This window comes from Schistocerca gregaria, unplaced genomic scaffold (assembly GCF_023897955.1).
Source record: "Schistocerca gregaria isolate iqSchGreg1 unplaced genomic scaffold, iqSchGreg1.2 ptg000198l, whole genome shotgun sequence".
NCBI classification, from domain to species: Eukaryota; Metazoa; Arthropoda; class Insecta; order Orthoptera; family Acrididae; genus Schistocerca; species Schistocerca gregaria.
Window position 1 is genome coordinate 2,382,104 of NW_026061736.1, and position 15,451 is coordinate 2,397,554.

At 42.3% G+C, this 15,451-nt stretch overlaps 1 non-coding gene across 1 annotated transcript; it reads right to left on the minus strand.

Moving 5' to 3' along the window:
• Window positions 1-429: 429 nt before the first annotated feature.
• Trnat-ugu (transfer RNA threonine (anticodon UGU)) lies at window positions 430-504 on the minus strand. The gene has a single exon. It is a non-coding gene; the product is annotated as a tRNA-Thr (tRNA).
• Window positions 505-15,451: the final 14,947 nt, after the last annotated feature.

The window sequence follows — 15,451 nt, forward strand, 5'->3', positions numbered from 1 at the left end:
GGGCAAACGATTATGTTTTGACCAATTTTTACCAAAAATGTATTTTCGTTATTTACGTTTAGTCTGCAATTCAAGGAGTATTTATCAGCCCTTCCTCTACCTCTGATTGTTCCTAGACAGCAACTTCCTGTTCTTCTTGGCAGGAAAAGCCGATCTGTCTAAGCTGGATATGCAGCACTCGGCAGCCTGCACCTGATATTCGTCCGTATTTTCGGTGAGTATGTTTGCATGCATTCTGCAGTATGAATCCTTTTGAGCACGTGCGACACGGGACGAGTTATCATCTACATCTATATGGATACCCTGCAAAACACATTTAAGTGCCTGGCAAAGGGTTCATCGAATCACCTACACAACTGATAATTAATTGAAACCCTCAGCTGCCGACAGGTGTTGTTGATATACTTCGATGGGGACAGCTGAAAAGTGTGCCGCTACTGGGACTCGAACCCAGGATCTCCTGCTTACAAGGCAGACGCTCAATCCATCTGAGCTATCGAGGGCACAAATGAACAGCACGACTGCAGGAATTTATCCCTCGCACGCTTCCCGTGAGACTCACACCCCGAACCGCCCACAATCCGATTACGTAATGTACTTAATAGGTATTTGTCCATCCACTCATTACTGGCTCACACTAAGGTGACGATTCCCGTAAGATTTCCGGTAGCCTGTGCGCATTCGCACAGACGAAGGTCAATGGCTGGGTGACGTTTAACCATAGATATGAAGATAGTAACTGTTCTAGAAAGAACAGGCGCCACTGACGACCGTGCAGCTCTTCTAGAATACATGATAGACCGGCCGATGTGGCCGAGCGGTTGTAGGCACTTCAGTCGGGAGCCACGCGACCGCTACGGTCGCAGGTTCAAATCCTGCCTCGAGCATGGATGTGTGTGATGTCCTTAATTTAGTTACGTTTAAGTCGTTCTAAGTTCTAGGAAACTGATGACCTCAGATGTTAAGTCCCAAAGTGCTCAGAGCCATTTGAACCATCAGTCCCTATGTTTACACACTACTTACAGTAACTTATGCTAAGGACAACACACACACAACCATGCCCGAGGGAGGACTCGAACCTCCAACGGGGGGAGCCGCGCGAACCGTGACAAGGCGTTGGACACATGGCGGGTACCCCGCGCGGCTCATGGCAGCCGTGACACTGCTTCAAACAATGGACTGTAGAAACTTTTGTAAAGCACGGATTAAAAAAAAAAAAACCTTTCCGTTCCAGGAGTCTAGACAAGTACACCTTTAAAAAATGCGACTACAAAGAAATTGAGTTTTCGAACGGGGCAGGGCTTAAAACTTTGAAGAGTTAAATTTTAATGGCCGTTCTCTTGTATGCAAATAGTTTCACAGTAGAAATTTCTCTAGTTTTATTTATTTATTTATTTTTTGCTGTAGGTAAACAAGGATAGGATTCTGAGAAGGGGGAAGTGTGGGGGGGAGGAATCTCGCCTCTCCCACCTTGGAATTCTCAGTACAGAATTTTTATTCATTACGAGATTCTCAGCCACTTGCAGAAGTGATTTCGCGTGATTCTGCAAAACTTTTCCTTTAGCCAATCGTAGCAACTATAGGATTCCGTTCCTGCTGCATGACATGTCTCGGAACTTAAACTGACCAACTTATTTGCATAAAGAGCTAGCTTATCATCCGCTTCTTTACTTACTTAGACCGTTCATGGTCTGCAAAGCATTTTTTCTTTAATCGTTTTTTTTATGTCTTTTATAAACTGCAACACTTTCTAAACTTTTCTAAACTTAACGCCGTTGAAGCATGGTCTTTTGCTGAATGACCAAAAAGCAATGCTGACAGCTGGGGTCCAAGGTTTTTGTTAATCAAGCCGTTTGTATTCTTGTTTGTATAACGCATATTTCTTTATATCTAATTGAGAAGTGAAATACCGGTTTTCGTAGATGCAGATTTAAAATATTTTAATATAACGCAAAAAATATTTCATTAAAATTTTCATCCCTTTATGCTCGAAGTTAAAAACCAGTGAAACACGTAGTTTTTAAAAATTGTAACAGATTAGCCGAATACGAATTGTCAGATATGCTTTCATAATGCTTTCATAATGAACCAATTTCAGAAACGTGGAGCCGGATCTGGGGGTGAATTTCCTTCTCTCCGAGACACCCGGCTTCTTCTTCGACTTAGCCGGCAAACAGGCCGAGGACGCCGGGTGGGGACCGAATATGCAGCAGTTTGTGGATGGCGACGTCGTCACTGGCTGTTGCCTTCGTGCGGGCCTCTTGTGTAAAGGGGGAGCCAACCGTGGCCAAGTGAAGGTCTGTATTCCACAGGAACGAGTTACCATGGCACTCAGATATTTCCACGAGTCGGCGGACGGGGGTCATTTGGGGTTCTTCAAGACCTTGAACCGAGTTCAGGAATACATGTTTTGGCCCAACCTATATCGCGATGGCAGGCGATTTGTTGGCAACTGTGTCCAGTGTAAGCGTGGTAAGCCCGATGTTGGGCTGCACAGAGAACTACTACAGTCGCTTAGGGAGCAGTGTCCTCTGGACCGCGACTCAAAGATCGAAACAACGATCGACGGAAACTGGTGCCAGAAACGCACCAGCTCACTCTATTTCATCCCCTTAGGGGTTGAACTTCCAAAAACACCGAAACACGTATTTTCTTATTTGTAGCCTTGAAGTCAAATACCAATTTTCGTAGATGTAGCCTTAAAAATACTTTCATAGTTCTTCCATAATTATTTATCTCAAAATAAAATGTTCATCCACTATTTCACCTCATAGAGGTTAAATTCCCAAAGATACTGGAACACATATTTCTTTATTTCTGACCTAGAAACCAGATACAAATGTTCGTATGCCAAGCTTCAAAATTACCTTAATAGCTACATGATTCAGAAATCCTTTCATGTCCTGCGTCTCCCCCTTAGAGGTGGAATTTTGAAATATGCAGTATAAGCGGTATAAGATCAACACTCTTTCCAAATCTCAAGGTTTATTTTCCTTGGCGGTCTGGACTGTGTGAGTTTCATAGTAATAGTCCTCCACACACACACACACACACACACACACACACACACACACACACCACTACCAATGCCACCACCACCTCCTGGGGAAATTTCTGCAGACGCCCTTGTTCCACTGCAGTCATATTTTGCCGACGACCTACATTTAGCAGCGTGGGAGGGATAGTGTCGTGCAACAGACAGTATACTCAGTAGACAACGAACTGTTCGTTGTGAAATCAGCGACATATTAACCGAGACTGACACAGAAGGTGCTGAAGGTGAAGCACACTAGACTCGTGTCTACCACGGCTTCAAATAGTATCGATTTACTATGAACGGAAGTTCCGAAAAGTGAGCAAGTAATTTTACAGTAAATTCAGTACCGATGGTGAGGATATACAACGAAAAACATTTCTATAAAATTTCAGAAATAATGAAATATTCCACTCAAGTCGCGTGACAGAAAACGCAATGGATATGCTTGCACTTAAGACGGAAGGCCCTACGTGCTTACGCAGGCTTACGACAGATCGCAAAATTCGGCAGTAGGCGTAAGCCAACCTCTTGTGCTGCCATCTGTTATTGATGCCAGGTATCAAGGTCTCAGTAGTACGACCATCCACTGGAGAGTAGTTTGCTTTGTAAGCACTCCGTCTTCAGGCCACGAGTGACCTACTGGGACAGCACCATCCGACCGCCGTGTCATCATCCGTGGAGGATGCGAACAGGAGGGGCGGGGGTCAGCACACTGCTCTCCCGGTCGTTATGTTGGTATTTTTTGACCGGAGCCGCTACTATTGGGTCGAGTAGCTCCTCGATTGACATCATGAGGCTGAGTGCACCCCGAGAAATGGCAAGAGCGCATGGCGGCCTGGATGATCACCCATCCAAGTGCCTTCAACGCCCGACAACGCACTTAACTTCGGTGATCCCACGTGAACCGATGCAACCTCCGCGGCAAGGCCGTTGCCGCAGATATTTTACAGTAGTTGCTTACGTTTCATAATTATCTAGTTTACGGGGAAAATGTAAAAAAGGCGATTGTCACCGAAGGTACAACTAATCTGAATTTCTGGTTAGTTATCAAGTGGTCTTGTGTGCGAGCCTGAATTTTTCATCCTTTGCGGTGGGAATGATTCAAACCCGTCATGTTCTTCTTATGAAGTGTTCTATTTATTTTGCACACAATGATCGTTTGTAGTTGTGTTGAGTTACCACCTTGATAAATTTTTGGATGGCGCACGTATCATAACTGAGATTTGCGCTTAATGGCTGAAGGTGAATTAGCGTAATGAGTAGTAGCGAATGTTATAGTAACATGTTTGTAAATTATTTCAGGTAAATTACGTTAGTCGTGTAATATTATCCGTATACCAGTACAGTATATGGGCCAATTACGTTAGTCATGGAATACTATCCGTATAAGACTATGTCACCTTGGTGTCCCGGAATTTGCTTCAATTTTGGAATCCACGAAAGAACTGGAAATTTTCCTTTACACAGCTTTCCATATAATTTCTATTACAGTGATTCAGTCTTGCCTGTCACTCGACTTTTCTGACTGTGAAATAAATTCTATCGATCAGGTGCTTATTACCTCTTCGTGTTTCCATTTGCCGATATTGCGCATAAACACATATCTCAAAGTTGCTATGGACATTGATGGAGCGACACACTTTTCTATGGCGACACTGCAGTTTATAGATAGAAAAACCGATCAGTTAAAACGACATGGGTATTTTAGTTCTGAATAACCGATGTCTTTCAGTATTTGTTTGCTCTCGGTTATAACAAGTATCTTTTCATTTTTTCCTGATAACCACGTAAAAACAGATATATCAATTAGCCACAGATGTCGTAGTAAAATTTTTAGTTTTCAAATAAACCTTTTTAAAAAAAGACGAGTAATTTTTATTCGTAAGATTTCCATAGCACTGAAATACGGCGTTATTACAGAAAAAAATGGGAAAAGTTATGTATGCCACTTTAATAACACTGCTGATAGAAACGAGCAACAAATGGATTGGTCCAACATTGCCGAGACAATACTGTGCCTGTTATACAAGCAGAGCGCGAGACTGGACACAGTTTCTCGCTGTTGTCGAACGTCAGTTGTAACATAGAATGGCACCATCTGGAAGACTGGAAGTATTTTACGATATGCGGTACGAGTGAAGAACAAAGTTAGATTTGGTCGACTTGCGACATCATACAAGGAAAAAAGTTAAAATTTAACAAATCATTCATAGTTGTGGATAAAAGTAGAAAGTGCCTGATCTGCTGCTGTGTCTACGTAGTATGCCGTTATCTGCTTTTAGCCCTTAAAAACAGAGAAATTAAAACGAAAAAGAGAGTTCTCCTGCCGCAGTTTTCACTCTTTATCGCTGGACTATACGTAATGCCTGCATAGTGCTGTGATAACCGATTACAATATAATTTTTGAGCAGAGCTTCTAAAAACTATAATCAGTAGGATAATATTGCCAGTTTTCTGTATTATAGAAGCACTCGCCAGCAGCGAAGATCGGACAAAGTTTTATTTGACTATTTAATTTAAAGAAATTAGAATTATATTAATACCGTCAGTTGCTCGCGGGCGTTGATAAATATCAACGTGGACAAGTGAAAATGTGTGCCGCGACCGGGACTCGAACCCGGGATCTCTTGCTAAAATGACAGACGCTCTATCCATCTGAGGCACAGAGGACACAGTGTATGGTTCGACTGCAGGGACTATCTCGCGCACGCCTCCTGCGAGACTCACATTCTCACCTTGAATGTCCATACACTACAGTCGTAGAGTCCCACTCCAACACACTCATTCCTCGTGGAAGACATGTCCATATCAATATAAGTATATGGTTCTGGCAATACCAGCCATGACCTTCTTCTGTGAAGATGCACACGTATTCCCCGAACTGGACTTGGTAAGAATGTGTTCCACGAGTAAAGAGTGTGTCGGTGTGGGACACTACGAATGTAGTGTGTGGACATGCAAGGTGAGAATGTGAGTCTCGCGGGAGGCGTGCGCGAGATAGTACCTGCAGTCACACTATCGTCTGTGCCCTCGGTGGCTCAGATGGGCAGAGCACCTGCCATGTAAGCAGGAGATCCCGGGTTCGAGTCCCAGACGTGCACACATTGTCACCTGTCGCCGTTGATATATATCGACACACGTGAGCAGCTGACGGTATTAATATAACTCTAATTTCGTTCTGAACGGCTGCAGGTCATCATAAGGGTATTTAATTTGACATTTTGATTCCATTTATCAAGAAACTGAGAAAGTAAAAATTGTTTAATCTTTGTTTGATTTCTACGTTTACTAGAGAAAATAATGTAAATAAAATACTGAAAATCGGTTATTACAAGAACTGGTATTGTGACGGGCTTTAACAATTAGCTTAAAGAAGGGTTGGGAAACTGATAAGAGCCGAAAACCAGTTATTTCAGCGATAACCAACATTCCCACTGGTGTTCTGAGTGGTAAGATTGACGCACAAGGACAACAAGAACAGTTTCTCAGAAAGGTTACTGGAGCTCTGATGTTCTCAAAATGAACGGGCCAGCCATTGGCGTCTGCGAGGGTGAAGGGGAGGGGGAGGGGAGGAGGTCGGGAGGGGAGGATAGGCAAAAGGGCACTTTCACCCATCGCCCCCAACCCTCCCTGGAATCTGGAGTAAAGAGTTTTTATTCGTTACAGTATACTCTTCCAGATAAGAATTCTCCACAATACTGATAAACCTTAGCTTTGGCCAGTTGTAGCGCTTATAGAGTTAGGGTCTTGTAGCTTGATGCACCTCGTAACTGACCAGCTGATTTGTACACAGAGTGCCAGTTTCAGAATCATGCACTCCAGCCCCGACCCGCCTTCCCCCCTCCCCACCACTGGAAATATTTCTGCAGACTCCAGTCTGCCACTGTGCATATATTTTGATAACATCCTGGTTTTAATAGCATCGAAGGAACAGCATTGTGCAGTAAAAGGGTAGACCTAGCACAGAACACACCATTCACAATGAAACGCATCACTTAGTAGATGGTGAAGTACTCTGAAGCTAGCCAGATAGAAACAGAACCTCCTGGCACTGCATCTAACCCAAATTCTAATCTTACACTAATCTCTTGTATGTACCTACCACGCCCTCAAAGAGCCAACGATTTACTATTATCAGAAGTTCCGAAAAATGAGGAAGAAATTGACCCACACTTTTTTGCGTTGTTTATTATTTCGATTACACCATAAAGGGAATGGACTTGTAGCCACAGGTTACACAAGCGATAGATGGTTTAAAATACATAAAAAGAGATGACAATAAGAAACGCTTTTTAAAAACACAATGATGCACGGCTTTTACGATTTTTACAGGAAAAAAATGGATGACAAAATAAAGGTTTTTCAAAAATACGCTGGTAGACAATATTGGGGATTTTTTATCTTTATAGATGACTAGCGGAAAAGCTTGGTGTTGACCAGGCATTTATTTAGAGCTGTGCGTCCACGTCCGTACTATCCGTACTCTGGCCTTGTCCTGAGTTTTTATGACGTATCTCCCGAAACATGTGTCGTACAATGATATAATTTTGTAGGTACATTCAGCGTCATATGCGGATACTGTCTGCAAAATTTATTGCGAATATAGTAGCAAAGAAGTAACAAATTTAAATGTCACGAATGCTGTGATGCCCACACACTTGGGTGTAACTAATGTACACGGGATGCTTGGCACGATCATTATGGCTACCATCACCTGTGGTCGTAATTGGACCAGCTGTGTCGACGTAGTGAAAATATAAATGTGCATAACATGGTAAACGTCCATTCTTCCCAGCCATCAGACCTGAACTACGATCAAAAATATCATAAAAAGTGGTAGGGGCAATGGCCTTGCCGCAGTGGATACACCGGTTCCCGTCAGATAACTGAAGTTTAGCACTTTCGGGCGTGGTCGGCACTTGGATGGGTGACCATCGGGGCCGCTATGCGCTGTTGGCATTTTTCGGGTTGCACTCAGCCTTCCGATGCCAATTGAGGAACTACTCGTCCGAATAGTAGCGGCTCCAGTCAAAGGAAACTACCACAACGAGTGGGAGAGCCAGCTCCTCCTCCACCCTCAGTGAGAATGACGTGGAGGTCGGATGGTCCTGATTGGCCACTTGTGACCTGAACACGGAGTGCTTTTTTAAAGTAGTACTCCCTACATAAAACTGACAGTCTAGGCTCAGGGACTGTCCACGGTAAATGCTGCAATGGACCTACGAATACTATTAAAATAACGGTTTGAGTTCTCTTTAATTGTCCAATCATCTGAAGTGAGTCCTTATTGCAGTACGCTGAAAAATAGATTTTATGTTAATGGCGGATAAATTTTATGTGAATGGCGGCAAATTAACTTTACCCTAATGACACACAAGGTCAATGCCGTACTATCACGTAAAGTATTCTCAGATCGAAATGTTTTGCATTACAAAATCTCCAATGTAGATTCATAATACCGCAATTATAATTCTCAAAATAATTTGGAGCTACGTTCAATGCATATTTAAATGCATCTTTCAAAACAATAACAGAATTCTCATTAGATCATCATTATCAATGGCTAGAGTATTCCTATTATTTCGTCTACCAAAAACCGCGTCTCACTATGGCTTCTTCAGTACGCTGTTTTGTTTTCCACTGTTGACAATAGAAACGATCTGGCAGATGTGACATTGTAGATGCGCAGTATGCGTGTCTTAATGCAAATAAACCGTCTGGAACATTTACCCTTGAACGTCCCTAGAATGGGATTTCATGGAACGTTATTACTTTCCTGTGTCCATTTCCATCACAAAAGCTGATCGCCACGACTGGGGAAGGGGAGGAGGGGGTGGGCTGAAAGTTGGCAGCAGTGGCAGAAAAACCGAAGAAAACCTCACGTTTTCGTCATTTGTTTTCATAATGAAGTAGTGCCAATTCATCACATCGCACGCTTCTCTCTCGGAAACGGTAAAATTCATCGTCTGGATATCAATGTCGCCTGCTGAGGTATGCAGTCGCACCACTCTGTACGAAATAGGTTCTAAGCTGATGCAGTCGACAAGTAACATCGAAATATATCGTCACCTAGAAATACATCGACACCTCGAAATAAATCCACACCTCGAAATAAATCGCCACCTCGAAATAAATCGCAACCTCGAAAAATCGCAACCTCGAAATAAATCGACACCGTGAAATAAATCGAAACCTCGAAATAAATCGACACCTCCAAACAACCGCTACACCGAAATGAGTCGATATCCCGAAGTATATCGACATCTAGACGCATTTCGGCTTACCATATGGACTGAAATCTCGATGCTAGTCGACATATCGAGATAAATTGAGGTACAGAAATATATCGATATCTCGAAATATATTGGTACCACGTAATATAAAGATATCTCTCAAAATAGCGATATCTAGAAATTTATGGATTACTAGAGATATGGAGGTACCTTGAATTATATCGATATCTCGATAAGAATCAATACCTGTAGTACACCAATACATGGAAATATATCGATACCTGGAAATATAAAGACAACCTTAATTGTGTCGGTATATCAAAATAAATCGATATCTCGATATAATCGGATACTCTAAATCAATCGATATCTCGAAATAAATAGACACCTCAATATAGATAGATATCTCGAAATAAATCGATATCATGATTTAATGTGCGCATCTACATAAGTCGATATATCGAATTGAATCGATAATGGGAAAAGTATGGACGTCTCAAAATAAATCTGTACCCCTAAGAAAACGATTATCGAAATAAATAGATATAACGAAATATATCGCTATCTTGATAAATACCATTATCTAGTGGTCGGATAAATGTTTCAAGATGACATGACATAACAGTATAGTCTACATACATGAAAATACTTTGGATTTTCAATATATCGATAGATTTCTAGACCTCGGGAAAAAAAATCTTTGATCCGACCTCGGGGCAAAAACGCAGACCTCGGGAAAAAACGTCGACCTCGGGGAAAAACGCCGACCTTAGGGCAAAAACGCCGACCTCGGGGAAAAACGCCGCCCTCGGGGCAAAAACGCCGACCTCGGGGAAAAACGCCGACCTCGGGGGGAAACGCCGACCTCGGGGAAAAACGCCGACCTTGGGAAAAACGACGACATCGTGGAAAAACGCCGACCTTGGGGAAAAACGACGACATCGTGGAAAAACGCCGACATCGGGGAAAAACGCCGCTATTGGGAGAAAACGCCGACCTCGGGGAAAAACGCCCACCTCGGGGAAAAACGCCGACCTCGGGGAAAAACGCCGACCTTGGGAAAAACGCCGACCTTGGGAAAAACGACGACCTCGGGAAAAACGACGACCTTCGGAAAACTGCTGACCTCAGGAAAAATCCAGTTCCATTAATTTACATAGACAATAATGTTAGTTACCATTAGGTTCTAAAAATGCAATCAAATTCCTGATACTTATCACCTCACACAAAAAGTGGTCATGACAGAAAAGTCTCGTTCTTTAGAAAGTTTAGAATGAGATGTTCTAAATAATGCAGATAATCCATTTACAATAATCTACAAGCACTGCACAATGAGAAGAGACTGTCAACCAGAGCACTTTGAAATAGTGCACAGCCAGGAAGACAGAGGTTGCATTGCTGTTTATAATCCTCTGGTGCTTGAGATTCAGAATCCAGGATTGCCTCGAATGAGAACAGCACGAATGAATGTCCTGCACCAGTATAGAACTTACTCTGGAACTCCACAGAAAATCACAAGGCACAATTATATCACATCATTTTCAGCAAACTACAGAAGCCTCTAGTGGACATAACAACGTCGTCACCTCCTTCACTAGTGAAAGATCTTAGTAGCTATTGAGCCAAGAGTAGGTGGCCAATTAATAATTTGTTGTTCAAAGCTAACTTCAGTGTATATGGGAATACTCAGTGGACATCTTTAACCATCATATTTTACTGTCTAAGATATGTCAACTTCCCAGACTATAAGTATAAGCAGAGCTTGGTCTTTACCAATCCGAGATTGTTTAGAATAGGTATCAATGGAATCAGATCCACTGGGCATTTAGAGCAACCTGCTTTAAACAATATGAGCAGGCAATAGACACAGACACAGAATTTGAAATTTCTCTGTGAAGCGGTTACCTTCATCGTCTTCAAACTTACTTTGTGTGCTGCGGTATGCGAAGGCACTAATAGCAACACAGTAAAACACAGAAGAAACTTATAAGTTGATGTAATCAGCCAGTAAGAAGCAGTAAAATTCAAGTTTTAGTAATCGATTATTGACTTATTATCCGGCTTTTGTGCCTCAGACATGTCCGACGACCTTAAGATTTGGCATGAAACGAAGTCTGGAAGACACGTTACACGATAGAATTGGAAAAGTGTTCATGTGTTGTAAAAACCTAAGAAATCGTCCCGTTTTCGTCAATTGCCGTCGAATCGACGTAATGACATATCGTCACATTGGATGCTTTTCTCTATAAAACAGTTACATTTATCGTCTGGAAACTTATGTCCCTGGCTGCGGCATGCGGAGGCACTAATAGCAACTCCATAGAACACAGAAGAAGCTTCTAAGTTATTGGTTCAAATGGCTCTGAGCACTATGGGACTTAACATCTGTTTTCATCAGTCCCCTAGAGCGTAGAACTCCTTAAACCTAACTAACCTAAGGACATTAAACACATCCATGCCCGAGCAGGATTCGAACCTCCGAGCGTAGCAGTCCCGCGGTTCCGGACTGAGCGCCTGAACTTCTTGACCACCGCGGCCGGCTCTAAGTTGATGTAATCGGCCAGTAAGAAGCAGTACAATTCATGTTTTAGCTATCGATTATTGAATTATTAGCCGCCTATGGCGCCAGGGATATGACTGACGACGTTACGATTTTGCATGAAACGAGGTCTGGGAGCCACGTTACACGAGAATGTGTGAAAACTGATCATATGTAGTAAAAACTTAAGAAATCCTCCCGTTTTCGGCATCTACTATCGAATCGACGAAATACCAGATCGCCACAATGGCCGCTCTTCTCTCTGAAACGGTTACATTTATCGTGGGCAAAGCTATGTCGTGTGCTGCGATATGCGGAGACACTAAAAGCACCATAGTACAACACAGAAGAAGTTTCTAAGTTGATGTAATAGCCAGTAAGAAGCAGTACAATTTAAGTTTATTTATCGATTTTTGACTTTTTAGCCTTCTTTGGTGCCTTGGATATCAGCTAGGTCCTTACCATTTTGCATGCAGGGACGACTAGCAGCCACGTTGCACGGGAGAATGTGAAAAGTGATCATATGTAGTAAAAACCTAAGAAGTCCGCCAGGTTTCGTCATTTGCTATCGAATCGACTTTATGTCAGTTCGTCACATTGGCCGCTCTACACTTTGAAACGGTTACATTTATCGTGTGGAAGGCTATGTCGCGTGCTGCGATATGCGGAGACACTAATAGCACCATAGTAGAACACAGAAGAAGCTACTAAGTAGATGTAATAGCCTGTATGCAGCAGTAAAATTCAAGTATAGTTATCGATTTTTTTACTCTTTAGCCTTCTCTGGAGCCTTGGCCATGAGCTAGGACATTAAGATTTTGCATGCAGGGAGGTCTAGCAGCCACGTTGCAGGGGACAATGAGAAAAGAGTTCATATGTAGTAAAAACCTAACAAATCCGACCGTTTTCGTCATTTGCGATCGAATCGATTTAATGTCAGATGGTCACATTGGCCGCTCTTCTCTCTGAAACGGTTACATTTATCGAGTGCAAAGCTATGTCGCGTACTGCGATATGCGGAGACACTAAAAGCACCATAGTAGAACACAGAAGAAGCTTCTAAGTTGATGTAATATCCAGTAAGAAGCAGTACAATTCAAGTTATTGATTTTGACTCTTTAGTCGGCTTTGGGGCTTCGACATGAACTACGAACTTAAGATTTTGCATGCAGGGAGGACTAGCAGCCACGTCGCACGGGAGTATTTGAAACCTATTTATATGTAGAAAAAACCTAAGAAATCCGCCCGTTTTCGTCATATGCTATCGAATCGATTTAATGACAGAACGTCACATTGGCAGCTCTACTCTCTGAAACGGTTACATTTATCGTGTGGAAGGCTATGACGCGTGCTGCGATATTCGGAGACACTAAAAGCACTATAGTAGAACACAAGAAGATTCTTAGTTGATGTAATAGCCAGTAAGAAGCAGGACAATTCAAGATTAGTTATCGATTTTTTACTTTTTAGCCTTCTTTGGAGCCTTGGACATGAGCTAGGACCTTAAGATTTTGCATGCAGGGTCTAGCAGCCACGTTGCAGGGGACAATGAGAAAAGTGTTCATATGTAGTTCAAACCTAACAAATCCGCCCCTTTTCGTCATTTGCTATCGAATCGACTTAATGTCAAATGGTCACATTGGCCGCTCTTCTCTCTGAAACGGTTACATTTATCGTGTGCAAAGCTATGTCGTGTACTGCGGAATGCGGAGACACTAAAAGCACCATAGTAGAACACAGAAGAAACTTCTAAGTTGATGTACTAGCCAGTAAGAAGCAGTGCAATTCAAGTTATCGATTTTGTACTTTTTAGCCGGCTTTGGGGCACTGGACATGAGCTAGGAACTTAAGATTTTGCATGCAGGGAGGACTAGCAGCCACGTTGCACGGTAGTATGTGAAAAATATTCATATGTAGTAAAAACATAAGAAATCGGCCCGTTTTCGTCATTTGCTATCGAATCGAGTTTATGTCAGATCGTCGCATTGGCTGCTCTACACTCTGAAACGGTTACATTTATCGTGTGCAGCGCTATGTCGCGTGCTGCGATATGCGGAGACACAAAAAGCACCATAGTAGAATACAGAAGAAGATTCTACGTTGATGTAACAGCCAGTAAGGAGCAGTACAATTCAAATTTATTTATCGATTTTTGACTTTACGCGTTACATAACTTGTAGGAACATGAAAAGTATTGACCTTGACGCTCTAACAGCCGATTGCTCAGAAATCTCATGGCATCAAATAATCAGAGAACCTTCAATCGACGGCAAAATTAATGAACTTGGTGATAAACTCTTTGCCCTCTATGACAAACATGCACCTGCGCACACAGTCCGTGTAAGAAAATCTCCTGCTCCATGGCTGACAGCTGAATTACGTCAAAGGATGACTAATAATGATGCTGCCCACAGGCGTTTCAAGGCAGATCCGAAAACCGAGCGTTTCGAAGAATATAGAAAGCTACGGAACAGAGTGAAACAATGCATTCGCAATGCCAAAATCAGGCACGCTCGCTCCCTTGTATGCAGCGATCTGAAACCCACGACTCTATGGAAGAATCTCCGTAGCTTGGGGGTCGGAAAGGCAAAATCGGAAACTACTTTTCATGTGTCAGCTAACGAATTAAATGAATTCTTCTCTGCACCTCTGATAATTACCGTCCACAAGAATCCCCAAACAGGATAACTAACAACGATACCTTCCATCTAAAACATGTAACAACAAATACGGCAAGAATAGCAATAATGAGAATCTCTTCTGATGCAATAGGCAACGACATTATCGGTATAACCATGATTAAGAATGTTGCCGATATCTTAGTACCTGTCTTAACTGACATATTTAATTTTTCCCTCGTGAACGGAATATACCCCACTGCATGGAAAAGAAGCATAATTCGACCCATCCCTAAGATCGAAAACCCGCAACTGCCTAGTTATTACCGACCAATTAGCATACAGCCAGCTGTTTCCAAAGCACTTGAATATATTGTTCATGACCAAATCACTGAACACTTGCATGAATTCAGTCTATATGACAAATTTCAATCTGGTTTCCGTAAACATCACAGCACAAACACTGCTCTAATTAAAGTAACTGATGACCTGAAATATGCCATCGACAATCGAAAGGCAACAATATTGACGCTACTGGACTTCAGCAAAGCTTTTGACACTGTTAACTTTGACATATTACTCAGAAAAATGCAACAGCTTAATTTTCTCTGATAGTGCTATGAGATGGTTTGAAAGCTACTTAAAAGACAGACAGCAATGTGTTGTCTGCGCAAATGAAAAATCTTCCTCGAAACATGTTTCTTCGGGAGTGCCACAAGGATCAGTCTTAGGACCACTGTTGTTTTCGTCGGTATTGTCCTCCTGTAAACATATGCCGACGACCTCCAGCTCTACCTAAGCGTCAGACCTGAAGACGTAAACACTGCAAACGCTCTGATGAATGATGATCTGTCTTCAGTAGTGACATGGGCGAAAAACCAGGGGCTTAAATTAAACGCAAAAAAGACGCAAGTAATCTTAATAGCCCATCAGAAATTAATAAGTTCAGATTTCCGCGAACGGCTACCTCCTATTCTGCTCGAAGGTACTCCAATACCATATCAGAAAACAGTGAAAAACTTGG